The 21,981-nt window shown below is 44.7% G+C and overlaps 1 protein-coding gene across 1 annotated transcript in view; it reads left to right on the forward strand.

Annotated features, from left to right (window-relative positions):
• IGF1R (insulin like growth factor 1 receptor) overlaps positions 1 to 21,981 on the forward strand; it is a 185,471-nt gene that overhangs the window by 90,537 nt on the left and 72,953 nt on the right. The window lies entirely within an intron of this gene.

Raw genomic sequence — 21,981 nt, forward strand, 5'->3', positions numbered from 1 at the left:
ACTCCCCGCCTCCCGACCAGTGTTAGAAACTGGGATAGAAAAGCTAGGAGCCAAATGGCTTCTGGGACCTGTGTTGTAGGCGCCAAAACAGAATGTCTAGTCGCCAAAATGACGGTTCCATTGTATATGTCATAAAAGAATGTCAAATCTCATAAAAAGTGACATATTGCCATTTCTGATGTCAGATTTCAGTCAATGATCACCTGTTTGTCCTACATGGAAAACAAAAACGGCATCACTGGGAGTTTATTGCTACTTTAATGTATTGGAAGATGACCTGGCAACCATTGCAGCCATTTTACATTTATTTGTTTATTGCATTTAGACCCCACTTTTTTCTCCAAGGAGCTCAAGGTTGCCTACATGGTTCTCTCCCCCCCTCCCACCCCGATACATAATCCCAACAATAACACTGTGAGTTGCGATGTTCTAATCTGACACGCCACACTGGCATAAGGTGAGTGTAGCCTCATGGTATTGGGTATGTCTGACTTAAGCTTGTTTGTCTTCTTCCAGTCTCGTATGGTTTTCTGCTTCTACCCTCCAAATGTCCAATTTTGTACTCCACAGTTCTCTTCCCCACCCCCAATTTTTCCATTTTTGCAGGACCAACAATGCAGGGGGGGGGAATGAGTTCAAGACACAGAGTGGTTGGTTTGGGGTTTTTTTTGGGGGGGGTAGTTATGGTGTGCTCTCAGCCCCCTCAGCTCCATCTCTCTCTCTCTCTCTCTCTCTCTCTCTCTCTCTCTCTCTCTCTCTCTCTCTCTCTCTGAAAATACAAGCGCCTTAAAGAGAGGTGAAAAATCCTATAGGCAAACATTATTGGCATGTGACTTAAAGGCACTGGTTAAAGGAGTAACAACAGCATCTGGCAGTATTAGACCAACAAGGGAAAGTATTTTAAAGGGAAAAAGTATAAACTGTAGGATCATATGTTAAATCTATTTTCAGCTTCCCCGGCAAAAACACAGCTATTCTTGGTGATTTGGCATGATGCATGGGGTGGAAGAATGTGCACCTCCTTTGGGCACTGTTAGCCTTGTGTGTAGATCCCTGCAAAGAGAATGTGTGCAAAACACACACTTCGCAGTCGCACACAAAACAAATTTTTCTAAGGGAATCACTGTTGTAGGAGTGCTTACAGTGTCTGGTTCCACACTCCTGCCCCATAATCGGTTCTGCCCTGGGCTTTGCAGATCTGCATGTTTACCTTCTTGGGTTATATTACATTATTATTATTATTATTATTATTATTATTATTATTATTATTATTATTGAACTTTGGGGGGAAATGAAACATTTCAGCTGCCTTGACTTTGCTCCTGTGAATAAAGATTCCAGTCTAGTGGGTAAGGGAAGCCCCCAGCACATGTTGTTGAGAAACTGTGGCCTCTGAGCGGCCTGGGCTGATCTGTGTGAGGTCTTAGAGAGCTGCGGGACAAGGAGGAGGGGATCTCAAGTGCAACTGGGAGAAAAAGTTTAATAGTAAGGTGATGTCATGGCTAACCAATCCGGAAAGCCCGTGTTAACTTCCCTGCTGAGACGTAATTCACAGGCGCTCAAAAGAGAGGCTAAGTTGTCTTGCCTTTTGCCCACTAAGTTTGCTGCTGGGAATCGGATATTTTGATGTTGCTGCTAGGATATTTTGAAGCTGTTCAGACTTTTTTTTTTTTTTTAAGGGCCAGTCAGTTATTTTGTGGCTTCCAGAAAGTGTGTAACAACAGAAGAGACAGGTTACCAGTGTGGTATGAGGTAGAAATTTGTTACTACAAGATAATTACAGAATGTTATTACATTCATCTTAGAATAGTCTCGGTCAACCGGGTGCCCTCCACCTGCTTTGGGCTAAAGCTCTTGTCAGCAAGGGCTGTTGGGAGTTGTAGTTCAAAATTTTGGGAGGGCACCCAGTCAGCAAAGGCTGTATTAGAACATAGACTGTTTGCATAATAGCTTGTCACAAATAACTTGCGACGTTTTGCTTTAATATTTTATCACAATATATTTTAAATAGTAAACTGCTGTGGGTGTCTTGGCGAGAAGGAAGTACAGAAGCGAAATAAAATGGAACAAAATACTTCATAGATTTTTTAAAAATAAATGTACAGCCTATTTTCATTAAGCATATGTCAATGCTACACTTTGTGCTTTTAAATAGGCATATCATTCCTCCCCATCCCCATGATAGACCTGTGTATATTTACTCCAGTTGTGTTACAACACGATAATGTCGTAGTCGATGGAGATCTTGCCAAAATGCAGCCTGCTTTTCCACTGTTCTTTTTAAATAGGAACCTGCCTTTTACTGAGTCAGACTGTCCTACCCATCTAGCTCAGGATTCTTGCATTGTCTGGCAGCTGTTCTCCAGGATTTCAGGCAGTGGTCTTTTCCTGCCCCACTTGGAGATGCCAGGGATTGAACCTGGCAACTTCTGGTATGCAAGGTAAAGGTAAAGGGACCCCTGACCATTAGGTCCAGTTGTGACCGACTCTGGGGTTGCGGCGCTCATCTCGCTTTATTGGCCGAGGGAGCCAGCGTACAGCTTCCGGGTCATATGGCCAGCATGACTAAGCCGCTTCTGGCGAACCAGAGCAGTACACGGAAACGCCGTTTACCTTCCTGCCAGAGCAGTACCTATTTATCTGCTTGCACTTTGACGTGCTTTCAAACTGCTAGGTTGGCAGGAGCAGGAACCGAGCAGCAGGAACTCACCCTGTTGCGGGGATTCAAACCGCCAACCTTCTGATCAGCAAGTCCTAGGCTCTGTGGTTTAACCCACAGCGCCACCCGCGTTCCTCTGGTATGCAAAGTGGATGCCTTACCACTGAGCCCTTCCCCCAGTTCCCTGCTCCTGTTACAGGTCAGTCCCATTTTGTCCTTGCAACAACCCTGTGAGGTAGCTTAGGCAAATTGCCTCAGGGAATCCCCATGAGCTTTGTGACTCAATAGTCACTTGATCCCTGGTCTTCGGGGCCCTACTCTGGCAATGTAACCACTTTACAACACCATTTCAAGCTAAATTGTTGTATCCATTACTTTGGCTGAGTGGACTGTCCGTTTGAAACCCTTTGCATTCTCTGTATATTGGTGTTTGTTTGTGTGTGTTTGTCTGCAGGTTCTGCTTGGGATACATGTTTTGTGCACCTGGATTTTGTTCTTTGAACTTTCCTAGTACAGTGGTACCTCGGGTTACATATGCTTCAGGTTACATACGCTTCAGGTTACAGACTCCGCTAACCCAGAAATAGTGCTTCAGGTTAAGAACTTTGCTTCAGGATGAGAACAGAAATCGGGCTTCGGCAGCGCAGCGGCAGCAGGAGGCCCCATTAGCTAAAGTGGTGCTTCAGGTTAAGAACAGTTTCAGGTTAAGTACGGACCTCCGGAACGAATTAAGTACTTAACCTGAGGTACCACTGTAATCTTTAGGGCGGGGGTTGGGGGTGGGCAAAGCAGGAAGGGAAGTACCATTCATCAACCAAAAAACTGTATGTTCTGTGGCTAAATCAAAGACCTCAGCTTTAATGTCCTCAACAGACACCTGCGCAGAACTTTGATCCCCTTGTTAGAATACACACAAAAAAAATGTTGCTAGATAAAGTTTAAAAGTTCATCCTGACTCCAAAGAGATTGTTGTCCTCATTGCTCCTCTGAACATCCTGTGACTTCTTAATGCAGCTCTTTTTAATATGTAATAGTTCTGACCTTCAAGGAACACAGCGGTATTGACATTTACTCTTATAACTTCTTAAACTATTCCTTAAACTATTTCCCACATGACCATGGGAATTATGCAAGAGCTCTTGCGTACTGCAAGGTCTCCTGACTTGGAAAGTGGAGGTGTACAGTGCATCTCTTTGTGCTCTGTGTGTATACAAATGGTGTGTGTGTGCACACCCAGTGGGAACTGGCTGATATCAGTGTGCAGATTTTCTTGGTGCTCTTAAGTGCAGTGCTTTTCATTCCCCCAATAAAAGCAAGCCATCCTCTTACGACATGGCACATCGGTAGCTGCCTGTCCTAGCTCCCACTCAATGAAGAACTCGGACTCAGGTTGCAGCTTCCGCCAAAATATTTAATGCTTCAACTAGCTCCATATTGTCTACACTGACTGGAAGCAGCTCTTCGGGATTTTAGGCAGGGATCTTTCTCTCTCTCTCTCTCTCTCTCTCTCTCTCTTTCTTTTCTCCATTCTACCTAGAGATGCTGGAGATTGAACCTGGTGGGCTTTCTGCATGCAAATTGATGAGGGGTTTAATGAGATAATAAACTTTCAATTTTAAAACGGACCCTTAAAGTTTGTTATTCCAGGCAGTATCTTTGCGTTCCACATCTGCCCTTACAAGAGGGATTATTGTCAGTTCTATAACCATTAACTATTAGGCCGTCATAGTTTCTGTGCGTAACTTTGACATGCTCACTGGATGACCTTGGGCAAGTCCTTCAGATGCACAAGGTGCCTTGGAAGCTGGCTAGCTGCACATTTACTCCCCCCCCCTTAAAGTCCCCAGATTTTTAAAGTTGCAAAAGGACTGTTCACATCAGATTGTCAAAGGTTTGAAGAGAGGGAGCAGGGAAGTTAGTTGTAGCAAGGGTGTGTGGAGCTCTCTTCATTCTGAGGGCCACATTCCCTTCTGGGCAACCTTCTGAGGGCCAGAGGCAAAAGTGGGAGGTGCTACTAATGTAAATTTTGCATATGTTGTAATACAATTGGCTAGTTTCTACCCACCCTTTCTATGCTCCCATCAAGGCAAGCATGAGAAATCGCCAGAGTTCAAGGACACATTCTAGCTAGGCAAAAGCACTTGGAGTATATAGCAGGGAGGTGAGAGATGTGGTCTGGGCAGAGTTTCAAGGGCCAAGTAGAGAGATCCAGAGGGCCTCATTCAGCCCCTAGGCATGGGGATCCCCGCCACTGAACTTCAGGAATAACACTCCCCATTGCCACATTTTCCTCTTACTTACCTGTGAGCATATCCTTAGAACTGGGCTTCCACTATCTGTTCAAATCACACCTGTTCAGGTATTGCTAAGGACCACTTTGCTCTTTCCTCTCTGATTATAAAGGCATCACAATCAGAGAGGTGCTGGCAAGGGTTGGCCCAATGTGGCTGTGGCGTGGGGTCCGCGAAGAGAAGATGCAGTGCCTCAAGGTAGAAAAACATTTTCCAAAAAGGGCACGGTTTCAAAGGCTGAGGTTCTGCAGAAGGAACTTGGTGCCAAAAACGTAACCTGTTTTCCATAAACATGGTGGACAGTTGCAGCCAAAACAAACAACGAAGGTCCTTAAATGAACCTGAGTGAAAAATGGGTTGCTGTAGCGGATGGATAATGCTAGTTAAATGTGCTCTCTTTTTTATAATGCTAGTTAAATATGCTGTTTGTTTAAGGTGGGGGCAGCGGGGGGGGGGGGAGAGAAAAACAACCTGGATAACGTACGTCTCTTGAAGCTATACAAGTTGGGTGGTGCTTTAAGAGTTAAGGAGCTGTGCAAAGAGGCACAGACTCTGGAATGCATCATATCTGATGTATTGGTACTCTTTCTTTATGTTCGGGGTGGCGAACTTTTTTTCTGGGAGCCATATGCCGTTGATGTGTGAAGCCATAACACAAGTGGGTGGAGCCAGCGGTGCCACTCTTACCTTTGGACAGTAGGTTATATTTCAGTCAGAGGTTTTTACATAGATTCGCACACATCTCCCCATCCTTCTTCAGGCGAGTAGGAGGCATTATGACAATTCAGTGAGGCATTCCGGTGAGGCAGAAGCACTTGAAGAGAGTTCAAAGCAGGGCTGCTGGGGGCGGGGCCTAGGGAGTTGTGGGTGTGGCCTGGGATAAGCCTCAGGGGCCAGCTTGAGAGGCCTGGAGGCCGAATCCAGTCCCCGGGACCGAGGTTCCTCACCACTGTCCTATGTGATTAGACCACTTCCTTGCGGGAAGGAAGGAGCCAAAATTAACGTGATAATCTGAACATTTGGGTTCGGTGTGTCTTAAGAATGACAGAGTCAGTATGTGCAAGGTCTGTTGGATCTGGCCACACACGCGTAAAGGCCAGTGTCGCCTCTTCCAGAACAGTCAGCTTTCTCAGGCTGGCTACACAGTGCAATGCATCCATCCTCCTTCCTAAAAGCTACTTTACCAATATATTTTCATTATGCAAGCACCATGCATAAGTGAACAGACATAATAAGAGCTGCTGGATCAGGCCAATGGCCCATCTAGACCAGCATCCTGTTCTCACAGTGACCAAGCGGATGCCTGTGGGAAACCCACAAGCAGGACCTGATTACAAGAATACTCTCCCTTCCTGTGGTTTCCAGCAACTGGTATTCAGACGCATTACTAACTCCAACCATAGGGGCAGAACGTAGCCATTGTGGCTAGTATCCTCTTTAAAACCTATCCAAGTTGGTGGCCATCACTGCCTCCTGTGGGAGGGAGTTCCATAGTTCCATATTGCTGTGTAAAGAAGGGCTTTCTTTAGTCTTGTCTTGAATTGTCCAACGTTGAGCTTTGTTGGGTGTCCTGAGTTGTTCTATTATGAGAGAGGGAGAAATTGTATCTCTGTCCACAGAGATGCATTTAACATCAGGGAAAAGAGCAGACACACAAGAAAAATGTCTTTTTTTACTTTACTTTTTTTAAAAAAAAGCAAGCTTAATGTACCTTTTTTTGTTTTTTACTTCAAATAATGGTGTTCATCCACAAAGCAAGACTGTATGCCTGGTTTGGACCCACAGATGCTAGGAAAAGTGATTTTAAGTGTGTGTGAAGAAACAAACACCACACTTTAGATTTTTTATGAGCTGTTGCCGATATTGGGCTCCTACATGATGGCTTCATCTCATAAATGCTTCATCAAGGAAATAGAAATGGTTGGCTTCCTTGAAATTTACCACGGCTTTTGGGATTCCTACAGATGTGCTCTGTTTATCTAACTTTCCTATGAAGCATCTCTTTGGCAGCCCAAAGAGAAAACCTCTCTTCCGTCGCGCAAATCTGGGAAACTTTGCAAAGCTTCACCACCTTTGGCTTGAGTGTCCGTTTGACATAAAGAAAACAAAACCAAACACTGTAAGCGTGTAGTAAAAGAAAATTCAAGGAAAGAGAGGAGATGACAACTTTATTTTCAAAAGGCACCAGGGTGTCAATCGAGCTGGTGGTCTGGTTCTTTCAAAAACGCTGACCTTGTGCTCCTTCTTTCCTTAGGGATGGTGATTGTCTCTTCGTATCTTGATGCCTCTTGACTCTTAAAATTGCAGATTATTTCCCCTCTTTTTTTTGAAAAGCATTTAACCTTTTGTCATAATTACTCAAACCACTTTTCCTGAAATTAACTGGCAATTTCTGTGCTTTGTTTCTGAACTCTCATGCAGACTCTGATTCAGAGATGACAAATTGAGAGCAATTTCCAGGGGCTTGAGTTTTGCTACTTAGGAAAACATACGGAGAGACTTGGGAATCTGAACTGAGCCTTAGTTCTGCCCTTTGCCTTTGCAGGGTGGTGATTGTGGAATTACACAGCCACCTTTAAAGACATATTACCTTCCGCTTGTACCATTGTTTGGAAAAGCGTAGCAAGATGGCAGCCACTTAGTACCTTTCCCTCGAGTGCTACGCATGCATTGAATGGCAAAAAAACTGGCATTGAACTGACATTAATGAATCCTGTGTGATCCAGCAAGCAGAGACATATTCCTTTTTAAACAGATATAGTAATGAATGTTTTGGTGGCAGTGTGCGTGCGTGTGCGATCGCACTACTTGTAAACAAACAATTCCTTTTGCTTTGAGTGCTCCAATCTCTGTGCATAGATGTCTGTTGCCCCTTAGTTATTCTGTTTTTGCTTCTTTAAATGTGGGTAGGTGTCGTGCCCTAGTTAGTGTTCCTTGCTTGGGTTATATCGCAGAATGAGCAACGTGTGTGTGTGTGTGTGTGTGTGTGTGTGAACAATTTCAGTACATGCATAAAATTGGCTTTGGGGTTATTCTCCTTTGGCCTACACATCTGCAGGGTAGGTGAGACTTCTTAAATAGGAAGAACCCCAGTGTAGTGGCTAAAATGACTTCTCGAGGGAAATGCCTGACATGCCAGCATGCATACCTTTGTGGTGATATCTTCCTTGGCAGTGGGGAGGAGGAGGCTGTGAGGGCTGAGAGTAGCCTTTTGGAAAAACCTTAAGCTCAAGTCCTCCCAGAGGAAGCTCAAACTCTATGGTTGGTGGAGGGAGGGGGAAGCTTAAGTGAAAGCATTTTGTTTCCGCTTGAAATGCAAGAAATAGGGGTTGGGGGGGGGGACACTTTTACTGTTTTTAATTTTGCTTTGGGTGGAAGGAAGGGAAACAGAAGATCATTGTTTTCATGGTTGCCAAGCCCTTAGACAACAATTGAGCCTATTGTTGTTGGTCTGCTATTCCAATTGCTAGAAAGTAACTCGATAGTGAAATATGCACACCAGATTTCAACGAAAACAGTCTTTCTTTACCTGCAAAATGATCCGTATTTGCAAAAGAAGAGTGGTGGCTTGGATGGGAGTAGGCAGATGAGCCATAACCCCCAGATTGCTAGCTTTCATTTTAAAAAGAATTTGTAGAACCTGAGGATCAAACTGCACTGTGAATTTAAATCAACACCATACCACTTATAGAGCTACACTTCACAGAGTGGTTTAACAATTTGTCTTCCCGGGGAATTGTAGTTCTCTGAGGGGAATAAGGGTCTCCTAACAACTCTCTGCATCCTTAGCTAACTACAGTTCCCAGGATTTGATTTTTTGGGGGGTGGGGGGGAGCCGTGACTGTTTAAAGTGGTGTGACACTGCTTTTAACAGTACAGTACAGTGGTACCTCAGGTTACATACGCTAACCCAGAAATATTACCTCAGGTTAAGAACTTTGCTTCAGGATGAGAACAGAAATCGTGCGGCGGCGGCACAGCAGCAGCAGGAGGCCCCATTAGCTAAAGTGGTGCTTCAAGTTAAGAACAGTTTCAGGTTAAGAACAGACCTCCAGAACGAATTAAGTTCTTAACCCGAGGTACCACTGTATAGTAGAGATGGGGCCTGAGATAGGAAGCAAAATGTACATGCTATATGCTTGACATTCTCTCTCTCTCTCTCTCTCTCTCTCTCTCTCTCTCTCTCTCTCTCTGTGTGTGTGTGTGTGTGAGAGAGAGAGAGAGAGAGAGAGAGAGAGAGAGAGAGAGAGAAGCCTGATCTTCCCTTTCAGTGTTTTACTTTGTCTCTCTTCCCACTGCCCCCCCTACAAAAAATAAATAAATCCTGTGGTTGCCCATGAGTGTGGCATGTAATCGCATAAATGGAAAGGTCAATCCTTGCACACATTTTTGAACAGCATGAACTTCTCGGAAGAAAGGTAGGGTAGAAGTACAGGTGAAAAATCAAGTACGGTACTCAAAGCTCTTAGTAGACATTGTTTGAGCCCTATAATTGAGGCAAGTGTTGCTCTCATGTCACAGGTTCAGGGGTCTGAGACAGAGAAGGTAGTACCACTGCTGGTTCTAGGAGTAGACCCATTGGATTTAATGGGTGTAACTGGATAAAGCCTAAGGGCCACCTGGCTGCAGCAAGATTTGAACTGGAAACATAATGGCTCTCACTTGTAGCCACTACATTGCACTGGCCCTCTGTGCATGCTCCACTAATTGGTACCTAGAATGGTGCCTTTCTCAAGATGTGTGCATGGGATAGATAGAACTACTGCAAATAATTCCACAGAAGTTGCATGCCCAGATTTTTATTTTATTTTACCAGTACTGTGTGAATTTGTATGAGCTCCTACCTGGGCAAGCAAACCTTTTTTGTGGTGGGGGGGTCATAATCCCATACTTTGCTTCCTGGATTTGATGATTGCTTACAACAGGTGAGCAGGTGAGTGGCTGTTTATAAGCTTGAGAGAGAAGCTTGCAGTTTCCCAAGGAACTGTTTGTCCTCCCACGCTGCCAAGATGTTTCCAGGTGCTGCTGTAGAGGCCATGCAAAAAAGTTGGCCTGTCTTTTTATGGAGGGGGCATATGCTTAAGCCTTCAAAAGTTTGCTCATCCGTAAATTGGTATCCATATGATTTAAAAGCAAATAAACTCATGTTCAATTAGTGGTTCGCCTAGAAAAATTACAATTCTGTTAAGTGCTGCACTGTCAGCAGCATTGTGTCTTCATTGGGGTGGGGCAGAAGAGGTCTATTGCTTATAACGCCAGCATCACTTTAGAAATTCCCATGAACTTTATGCCAAGTGGCCCATTTTTCTTTGCCACAGATGGCTCTGTTTGTTTTCTGGTTAAACATTAATTTAACAAAATCAATTTAGGACTCTGCGTTAAGTGGAGATCAGGTAATTCTCCCTTTTATCTGCTGTAAATAAGAAAACATTTCTCAAGTGTGAACAAGCAAGCAATCCCTGGCAGAGGATTTTATTCGCAAACAAATGTCTCCTGGTTGATCTACCTTTTGCCTGTTATTATATCGTCTCTGTTAATCATTCATCTATAGTAATATTTACAGGCACATGAGGACAGGCAACTGTGTTTGCTGCCATTGCTGATTTTTAACATGAAGAGCCGGGATGGTGGGGTGGTGTATTGGTTAGAGCATTGGACTAGGACTTGGGAGCCCAAGGTTCAAATCCCTGCTCAGCCATGAAGCATCCTGGGTGACCTTCGGCCAGCCACTCTCCCTCCCAGCCTAATTTACCTCACAAGGTTGTTGTGAGGATTAAATGAGGTGGAAGAGAACCATGTACACCATCTTGAACTCTTTGGAGAAAAAAATGATATATAAATGCAATGAGTTAACATAAAATAGCCACAATGGTTGCCAGTTCATTTCCGAGCTGAATTCAAGGTGCTCATGTTTATGTTTAAAGCCCTAGACCACTTAGGCCCAAAATATCTGAAAGACCATCTCCTTCCCTACAGACGGGCTTAGGTTTTAAGATTAACAGAGGGGGCCCTATTTGTAGTTCTACTTCCCTCAGAAACTCCAAGGGTTGGCCAAGGAGGGCATTCTCTGTGGCAGCCTCTAAGTTGTGGAGCTTCTTCCTCACAGAGGTATATCTGTTACCCTCACTTTGCAGTTTTATGTGTCTGCTGAAAACGCACCTCTTGTAACTTTTTAAAACAGCTTTTCGTGTATTTTATATTGTTGTGACCTTAGGATGAAGAGCTGATAATAGATGAAATTAGATGATGATGGCAATCCTTATACAGCTGAAAACCTCATTACCAAACCAAATACCTCTCCTAACATGAATGTACCCAGACCATACAAGTGTCATTTGGGGCCCTTCGTGGTTTACCCCTCCTTTTCCAGAGGCGCCCCCCAAGCTAACATATACAAAATGCAATAACCAAAACATTGCAATTTAAAGATTTAATAAAATCAATTGAAGCACAGTAAATCATCTGAGGCCCTTATTTGTGTGCCCCGCCCTCCAAGAGGCAGTCAGAGGGTGGGAATAAGGGGGAAAGCCTTCTTTAGATTGCCCCCGGAAGTGGAATGCTCTCTTCATTGAAGTCCGCCTTAGCCCAAAACTGATTTCTTTCCAGCACCAGGTTAAAGGCTCTTCACCCAGGCATTAGATTGGATTTGAAAAGTTTTTGTTAAAGCCGTCTATGGACTCCCATGCGTTAGGCGACCCACTAATTAATTGAATAAATAATATATTGTCTATTGCACTTCTGTCATGATTTGTGGCCAATACAAAAATAAAACTGAAAATGTATGTTGGCAGCAGGGGAACAGGGTGTAATGCTGTCTTAATGCAAGGTGGAAGGGTGCAAAGGAAATGGCTTAATTGCGTGACTTTTTGCATATGAAGGAAGAAATTAAGAATTCACAAGGAGTTCAGAATGTGTTGGGTCAATGAGATTCATTGGAAATTTTTTTTTGTTAAGACCTTAAAAAGGAACACGAGTAGGCTGTTGGCTTTTCAGTAGTTATTTTTATAACCCCATGAAGGGGATTGTGAAATTCACATGGCCAGCAGAATTTAAGGCAGTGTTTTTCAAACTGTTCTGGGGAAATTGGAAGTTCCTTAGAAGCTCATCTGGGAATCCTCAGTGAGAAGGTCAGTCTGGTGAGCGAGTTTCCTTGACAGATGGTTTGCCCCATGTTACCAACAACACACAGCTGTGAGGAAGTGTTTGTCTGCAGTGTGTGGAAGAAGCCCAGCAGGCCACTGCGAGCTGCAGGCCTCCTAAGACACTCTCCAGGAACCTTTGCATCATTACAGGAAGGCATTCACATGTGCATGAATGCATGAGGAGGGAGTAGGAGCTTCCCCCCTGCACACTGATGCGCTTGCTGGCTGTGTGTTAGTGTACCTGCTTTGGGTGCAGAGGGTTCCAGGTTCAATTCCCGGCATCACCAAGTAGGACCGGGGAAATGAATTTTTGTGTAATGGGACTGTGGGAGCTCAGTTCTGGTACTGAAATCCAGTTCCTGGGCTAAGAGCATGTACTCAGAAGTATCTTGCCTCTTAACTCTTAAAGAGTATATTTGCACCTGACTCCCGTGTGAGGATCTGGGGTTTGGGGGTGTTGAGTGAACATCAAACAGAGCCTGGAAACCTGAAGTATGCCCGCTCTTGCCTAACATGGCAGAAATAGGAGCATCAAACTGGTAAAGCATCTAGAAACCAGGTTTTGCCCATGTGTTTAGAACAGTGGTTTTCAACCACTGTGCTGTGGCACCCTGGGGTGCCTTGAATGATGGTCAGGGGTGCTGCGGGCAACACTGGCCACTGTCCCTCTTTCTTTCTTTCCCTCCCTCCTCTGATGCCCTCTCGCATCTCTGCCTCCCAAAGGCTTGTACAGATGTTTGTTGCAGCAGCCCTAGCTACAAGCTCCCCAGGTGAATGCTGCCTCTGGGGCTGGTCAGGGGGTGCTTCTCAGGAGAGCCAGTGTGGTGTAGTGGTTAAGAGCAGTGGACTCATAATCTGGTGACCAGTAGTGGCAGCTGTGGCTAGCCCATCACCTGCTTTGCATGTAGAGGACCCCTGGTTCAGTCCAGGTAGGGCTGGACGAAACCTCTCTCTGAATTCCTAGAGATCCGCTTCCAGTGTAGGCAAGACTGAGCTGACTCTATTCAAGGCAGCAAATGAATCTTTCATTCAGAATCATCAAGTTCAGCGACAGCAGTGAACTCGAGGAGGTGTTTACATCTTGCTTGGTTTTTACTTGCTTGGGACAGAGTTTACCAGCCGCTCTGGGTTGTTGTAGATTCCTATTTTGGATGTATAACGACAGTGAAAAGGCTCTCAAGTGGATTGTGGTTTCTTGCTCAGAGCAGTATGATAAAGGCATGTGGCCATTGTGCAGCAGCCAGGCAATTCCCTTTCCAAGATTAGTAAGTGGGGAGTGTCAAGTGTGATTTCATAAGCATTTCCAGATAATGGTGGCAGGAGCATGCTTGGGTCACATGAATTTCCATTGAATTTGCGTAGTTAACCCTACTTCACAAGAAAGCGAAATGTCTTTTTTAAAAAAGTGATTTATATAATAATTTTCCCTTGCCTGATGTTTTGCACAAGTACATTTCCGGTGTGAGCAGAGATTTCTTTAACCCCCTTGTCCAGGGTAAAATGTTTGATGAACTTACAATTTGTCTTTCCTGTTGCTTGGAGATGCTTGAGAACTGTAGAACAGGATTGGGAAACCTTGGGCCTGTGGCCCCCCCAGGCCTCACTATCTAGCCCTTGGGACTCTTCCTCAGATATCCTAGCCCTGCTCTGTGTCATCCTTGTGTACTTTTTCCAGCTGGAATGTGATGATGCTTCTTACTTGCCTAGATGGTAAGATACCTGTGTTAGATGGGGTGGGGGATGGTTACGTAAAATCCTCTTGGTTGGTTGGAATGTAGCCCTTGCCATAGAAAGGGTCGTACTCACTGCTCTTCCCACTTTTGATAGGCAGGAAGCATGTTTTGAGATGGCAGCAACAAGAGTGGAAGGCATGAGGGATGGGGAAGAGCTTTGCCTACAATTCTGGGCTGCTGCTTCTAGCCAAAGAATGTAATAGTAGACTAGCTTAGGGGTTGCAAACTTATCTCCCCCACGATCCCTGTGGGCGTGTGGGTTGGCATGGTCAGCCAAACTGAGCAGGATTTAATGCTTCCTCCCTCATCAGCTTAAATAAATAAAATAAATTAGTACTCCTATTAAGGCTTCATGCATTCGTGCTGCAGCTACTGAAAATTTGAGATAACCCAGTGGCTAATATTACCAAAACCTTTCTCCCTGGTTTGCTAATGTGACCATTTTTGAATTACACATATTATTTGGAATGATGTTTCAGATTGCCTCGATAGATAAGCAGCATTAAAAACAAGACAGTCAGTTTCACCTCTGTTTGTAGGCTTCCTAGAAATTCTCTGGTATTTGAATGTTCAGCCCTATGGTTAACAATAAACTTTTGTCTTTTGGGGAGACAGAACATGATGTCCTATGTTTTAGTTTTGCGTTTTATGAAAAACAAGTCGTAAGAAACAGTCCCTTCGGAATACAAACAAACTTGTTCGACTTAATTTGTTAAATGTAGGTGGGGATTGTGTGTTTGTGTGTGTGTGTGTGTGTGTGTGTGTGTGTGTACCTGCACACGTATATCAGGAAGGGGAACAAAACCCCTTTGTTCTTCCCTCCCAAGTCTCAAAGATGAGCTTTGTATATACGTAAGTTGGGTGCCTCTTGCTAATCTTTCCATTGTTTTAGAGTTGGCTTTATCATTCTGATCAAGGTGTGTGCTGAGTGCACTGGGTGCTACAGTGACATGCCTCTTGTTTACACAGCCCTCTTTACCTTGTTGCTCCTTTTATCCTGTATGTTGACTGCTGGTCTCTGCTGAACCGATAAGAATGCAAGAAGAGCCCTGCTGAATTGGGCGGCATAAGGCTCATCTAGTCCAGCATTCTGTTCTCACAGTGGCCAACCAGGTGCCCCCAAAGGAAGCCCACCAGAAGGACCTTTGCTGACCAGCACTTTCCCCACTTGCAGTTCGCAGCAACTGGCATTCACAGAGAATACTGCTCCTGGCAGTGGAGGGAGAACATAGTAGCCATTGACAGCAGCCTCCATGACTTTTGGCTAAACCCCATTTGAAGCTACCCAGATTGGAGTCTGTTACTTCATCTTGTGGGAGCGAATCCCATAGTTTCACTAGACACTGTACGAAGTAGTGCACCTTGGGGTGACCCAGTAATACGGGTTGCCAGTAGATTCAGGACAGCCAAAATGAAATACGTCTCTTCCTACAGTAAGAACGTAGGTAGAGCTCTGCTGGATCAGACTAAAGGCCAATCTAGCCCAGCATCCTGGACAACCAGAGCAGGACACCAGCACAGCAACATTTCCTTGTGATTCCCAGCAACTGGTATTCAGAAGCATACTGCCACCAGCAGCAGAGATAGAACATAGCCGCAGTGGTTAGTAGCCACAGTGTAGTAGCCTTACACTCCATGAATTTGCCAAATGCTCTTTTAAAGCGGTCCAGGTTGGTGACCTTCACTACATCTTGTAAGAGCAAACCCCATCATTTAACTATGTGCTGTGAATTTTCATCTGTGCTGCCCTGGTTAGAAAGCCCATTTATTTAGTTAGGGGGGAAAGTTCCCCAGGCCGTGCCCAACAGCAAAAGTTGTACCTGAAACGTAGCTAAAGTCCCCAAACCAATTAAAAACCAATATGCACACAAACTTCATCATTAAAAACCAAAGATAGAATCGGTAAAGCTTTGAGAACTTGCCTGCGTCTTGTGTTGGAGGCAGGAAACTACTTGATGGCATAAATGATGTCTGTATGTGGTATCGGGGGTTCGGGTGGAAAGTCAAACTGTGGGCCAGATTGAGCCTATTTCTCGCCTTCCAATCTTATCACTTTGAACAGCTGTTCCGTTTCGCACACAGTTGTGAGGTTTTTTTTTCTTGGGGAGGGGAGGAGAACAGCAGCTGCCCCATGGCACTTCATCTGGGTAGCAAAACTGCAGGTGCCTTTCCCACCCAGTTTCTCCTGCCACCTGCTCCTGCATCGCTGGGATGGCAGCACCCACAGATCATATTTGTTCCCCCCCACCCCAGGATTTCAGGCCTGCAGAAAGTCCCAGGTTCACTCTCCAGAGTCTCTAGGAAAGACTTGGAAAAATTGGACCCTGGGCCTTTCTGTATGCAAAGCAGATACTCTGCCACTCAGCTGTGACTCTTGCCCAGACAATTCCTGCTGCCAGTGCGCTGCTTGGCGGTGGAGCATCACATTTCAGATCGACAAAATGTAAATATTGAAGTGCGGCACAGAACCCACATTTAAAACACCTGTGCAGCATTTAAAATGCATTTATTGTGCCGATTCACTTATATGGAGTGCAGAAATGTAACTTGCTTGGGTGCAGGATTATTGTGACGTTCAATCCTTTAAGCATATGTTACAGATATCCAAAATGTCACCATGGAAAGGGTGCAGGACACATTTAAGAAGATCAGTCCAATGGAGGAGCCAATACTCAGCTGTAGGGCATCTGCCTTGCATGCAGAAGGCCCCAGGCTCCATCCCTGGTGTCTCCAGGTAGGGCTGGGAAAAGCTTTTCTGCCTGAAATCCTGGACATCTGCTGCCTTTCAGTGTGGACAGTACTGAGCGGGATGCTCCGGGGGTTTGACTCTGCATAAGATCACCTTCCTGTGTTGTTCCTATATAAACAGTTAAAGGCATTAAATGAATAAAATATTTCTTGGTGGAGGGGTGGGGACATAGTAAACCTGCATGTTTTGAAGTAGAAGATTCGGATTTGAAAGGGTTCTTAGAAGGCTCTTTGCTGTGTGAAATGGCATAGCCCACCCTCATCCTCTCTCTGGCTACGTGTGACTTTGACTCCACCTCGAAATGGCTCTTGCGTGTCCTCTTTTGTCTTAGAGCACGCCACCGGGTGGGAGAGATTAAAGGGTGGAGCACGGCATCTTTTGTGCTTACCTCTGCTCCCAGCCAGCGGAAGAGAGAGGGAGGGGGGTTGTTTACTACTTTCTACTCTGAATAACATGCCAATCATCTGGATCCGCCCTCCGTGCCATCCAATTGGTTCCTTCGGAAATTCCACCTTTATGGCTGGGCTCTGCAAAGCTGGCTGACTTGTCGGGATTTTTCTTTTTTCTTTGGCAAATGATCCAACTGGGCATCGCGCAGAGCAATGCTGCTGCAATAGAACCGAGGAGACTCTTGCTTCTAGCTGGGATGTAGTAAAATAATTGCTTCCTGTAAACAGGAGAGTGTCTGTGCATGCAATTGGGGGGGGGGGTGATTCCAGGGAAGGAATATGCAATCTTGGCTTTAAATTGATAGAGGCAACCCCTGCCTTGCGTTTTTGTATTTTTAAAGAGGGAAATACCATGAAGCAATTTCCAGAGCGCAGTCCTCCTTTATATCTCTCCTAATTTTATCGTGCTCATTCCTAAATGCAGGGTTTTATTACTGATATGTGAGCTGCTACGGTAGGAGAAACGGCATGCTGAACTCAAAGGTGGTTTGTTTCGGCTGGGGGAGGAAAGGCTTTTGTCCCACTTCCTTTGCATCTTCCTATCTGTTCATCTCCCACTTTTATGCTCTTGAGAAAAGGCTTAGACGCCTCGTCTGTTTATTAATAATGGCACTGAAAGGAGCATGGCGGCGGAACACGCGCATGGAACCATTTTGGGATGCAGGCAGCCAGGGGGAAACAAAGCACTGGGCGACTCACATTCACTCCACCCCCACCCACCCCAATCTAGTATTAGGTTTCCCTGCCTTCCACAACAGTTTCGAATTAGCGGTTGGGTGTAGGAAAAGTAGGGTTGTATTGTGTGAAGATCAATGTTGTGGTGTGAGTGGGGGGTGGGGGGCAGGAGGGGGGAAAGCTTTTTGCTATGACCTGAATTAGGTTTCCTATTTCCACACAGCACAATGTGCCTGTATTCAGTATGACAGAGGAGTAGTGGACATGAATTATTTGTGACAGGGTTGCTTGGAACATGTGGAGTGGAGTCCTCCTGCAGAATGCAATTGCTCCAATATTAAGATGGATAGCTTGGGTAGTGAATGTGCGCGCGCGCACACACGCACACACACACACACACACACACACACACACACACACGTCCCCCTTTTCTGGCCAGAAGTGCGTTGGAAAGGTGGTGCTTTAGGTTAGGTGCTTGAAGCGTTTTGATTTTGCTTTATCTTGTCAGCCAGAATTGTTGCTTTTTCATCTCTCAGAGTATTAAATGTGGGAGTCATGCTAAGAGAAGCTCTAGAAACTCTTTGCACGGGAATTTGCCCTTTTTATTATTATAACAGAAGCCGGCAGATTTGATTCCGTCTGTTGTGAGAGATCAATGAAACATCAACAGAAAGGGCTCCATGAGGTTTTATTTTACAAATTCCCCTTATTGTACAACGTTAGTCTTAAACAGCACAGTACTTGCATCACAAAGGGCACATGCAGCCCCATTGGTCCAATAGAACAGAATCCATAGGTCACAGTTTGGCAATATCTTGATTTGAACCAGCTCAAAATGTCACAAAATAATGAGAGAACTTTCGGATTGTTCAGAATTCTTCATCGGAGTGGCGGGAAGCAGGAGAGACAAAAGGTGGGGAGTGGTGCATCCAACATGATGACAGCAGGAGGTTATGGTTTTGAGGCAATGAGGTAGGTTCTCGGGGGTGGGGGATAGAAAAGGGAAATTTTCCTATGCGAAATAGGGTAATTTGCATTGGGGGCTGTTCAGTTTGCTTCAGAAAATCTTTGGGTGCCCCCAAGAAAAGAAAAGCTAAAGCACAGAATGAACTCAGGCTTGCTAGAGAGGTTAAAAGCAACAAAAAAGGCTTTTATGGGTATGTTCGTAGCAAAAGGAAGAACAAAGAAACAGTGGGGTCACTCAGAGGAGAAGATGGTGAAATGCAAACAGGGGACACAGAAAGGGCTGAACTCCTCAATGCCTTCTTTGCCTCAGTCTTCTCCGATAAAGAAAACAATGCCCGACCTGAAGAATTTGGAGCAAATGATTCAGCAGTGGAAACACAGCCCAGAATAACTAAGGAGATAGTACAAGAATACTTGGCTAGTTTAGATGTATTCAAATCTCCAGGGCCAGATGAACTGCATCCAAGAGTATTAAAAGAACTGGCAGATGTGATCTCAGAACCACTGGCAGTCATCTTTGAGAATTCCTGGAGAACAGGCGAAGTCCCGGCAGACTGGAGGAGGGCAAATGTTGTCCCTATTTTCAAAAAGGGGAAAAGAGAGGACCCAAATAATTACCGCCCAGTCAGTCTGACATCAATACCAGGGAAGATTCTGGAGCAGATCATTAAGCAAACAGTCTGTGAGCACCTAGAAAGGAATGCTGTGATCACCAATAGTCAGCATGGATTTCTGAAAAATAAGTCATGTCAGACTAACCTGATCTCATTTTTTGACAGAATTACAAGCCTGGTAGATGAAGGGAACGCAGTGGATGTAGCCTACCTTGATTTCAGCAAGGCATTTGACAAGGTGCCCCATGATATTCTTGTAAAGAAGCTGGTAAAATGCGGTCTTGACTATGCTACCACTCAGTGGATTTGTAACTGGCTGACTGACCGAACCCAAAGGGCGCTCATCAATGGTTCCTCTTCATCCTGGAGAAGAGTGACTAGTGGGGTGCCACAGGGTTCTGTCTTGGGCCCGGTCTTATTCAACATCTTTATCAACGACTTGGATGATGGACTCAAGGGCATCCTGATCAAATTTGCAGATGACACCAAACTGGGAGGGGTGGCTAACACCCCAGAGGACAGGATCACACTTCAAAACGACCTTGACAGATTAGAGAACTGGGCCAAAACAAACAAGATGAATTTTAACAGGGAGAAATGTAAAGTATTGCACTTGGGCAAAAAAAATGAGAGGCACAAATACAAGATGGGTGACACCTGGCTTGAGAGCAGTACATGTGAAAAGGATCTAGGAGTCTTGGTTGAGCACAAACTTGACATGAGCCAACAGTGTGACGCGGCAGCTAAAAAAGCCAATGCAATTCTGGGCTGCATCAATAGAAGTATAGCATCTAGATCAAGGGAAGTAATAGTGCCACTGTATTCTGCTCTGGTCAGACCTCACCTGGAGTACTGTGTCCAGTTCTGGGCACCACGGTTCAAGAAGGACACTGACAAACTGGAACGTGTCCAGAGGAGGGCAACCAAAATGGTCAAAGGCCTGGAAACGATGCCTTATGAGGAACGGCTAAGGGAGCTGGGCATGTTTAGCCTGGAGAAGAGGAGGTTAAGGGGTGATATGATAGCCATGTTCAAATATATAAAAGGATGTCACATAGAGGAGGGAGAAAGGTTGTTTTCTGCTGCTCCAGAGAAGCGGACACGGAGCAATGGATCCAAACTACAAGAAAGAAGATTCCACCTAAACATTAGGAAGAACTTTCTGACAGTAAGAGCTGTTTGACAGTGGAATTTGCTGCCAAGGAGTGTGGTGGAGTCTCCTTCTTTGGAGGTCTTTAAGCAGAGGCTTGACAACCATATGTCAGGAGTGCTCTGATGGTGTTTCCTGCTTGGCAGGGGGTTGGACTCGATGGCCCTTGTGGTCTCTTCCAACTCTATGATTCTATGATTCTAAGAGTGATCTAATTGCAGCATGTTTGCTTTACTTACGTTTAGTAAACACAGTAGAAAACGTTGAAACTGCCAAGCTCACCTGATACTGTATTTGCAATTGGTGCCACACCCCATAGTCACCATTGACTGGACTTAATTGTCCAGGTGTCCTTTACCTTTTTTACCTATTTGTAATTGGCACCCATTCCTTCTAACTAATGTATTTATAACTGGAAATCTGTTCATTTTGGAAGATTTTCTGCTTCGCTTCACTCAGTTTGGGACATCCCAAGTTCATGGTCCATCCTTGCCCTGAAACTTGTTTGGCTATATGCAAACCGCAAAATCTTAGCTTCAGTTTCTTGTCTCTTGCAAGGTGGTTGTGAGCATTATTCAGTATCTGTGGTTTTGTCCTCCAATGCGTGTTTGTCACATCAGTCGGTTCCCCACCCCCCTTGTGTACAGCATCAAAACACTGAACTTTTACGGTAGTCTGCAAAGAATATGCTAAAGTGTCCTAAAGCATGTCTGAATGGTGTTTGATTTTTTCAAATTGAAGTGCAGGGCAGAACAGGCTGCATGTTAGTAGTTTACACTGTTTCTTTGGAACACTGTCATTCTGTCGGAATTGAACTGAGCCGGTTTGGTCCTGATTCATGTGGTCAAACTTCTGGATGCAAAGTAGTAAGTGGCACAACTGATGGTGTATTAAATAAGAAGGGAAATCGTTAGTACTCTGGTTGATCCAGTGCATATAAAATAATGTTAATGGTTTAAAGAACGTCATCTCCTTTTTTAAGTTTAATGCCTAGGTGTAGTAGAAGCATGGAAAATTTGTGAGTATTCCTAGGATGGAAATTTAGTATTTTGTCCACTACTTGGTAGATCTTGGTTTGAAAATCACTACAGCCTCCCCAGGAGTAGAGTGAGGCATTGCCACTGATTTCTTGTGTATGTTCGTAAAAACACAACGTTTGAGTGGAGGGGACAGATAAAAGGAGATACTTTGTTCCTAGGCTTCAGCATGAAAAATCTTGGTTCAGTACCTAAGTCTCAGGTGTCAATGTTGCTCACCCAGTTTTGCAAAACATGATTTGGCCATGACTCATGATTGAATAGATTTGGCAGTGGCAAACTTGGGTTTACCCTGGCATAATGTATGAAATCACCAGACAGATTTTTGTGTGTGTATGTCTGCTTTTACGTGGATATATTTATAAGGGATTGTAAAAGACATGATCAGTCATTCGTACATTAATGGTGCAGGAGTGGGGATCCTATATCTTCTCACCCAACCCGTTAGAGTTGGTTATTTGAGAGCCTGGGCTGTGTGTGTTTTTCAGCAAGCCACTCTTCTTAGTCTTTTCCCCA

This window comes from Podarcis filfolensis (genome assembly GCF_964270895.1).
Source record: "Podarcis filfolensis genome assembly, chromosome: 14".
Lineage (NCBI taxonomy): Eukaryota > Metazoa > Chordata > Lepidosauria > Squamata > Lacertidae > Podarcis > Podarcis filfolensis.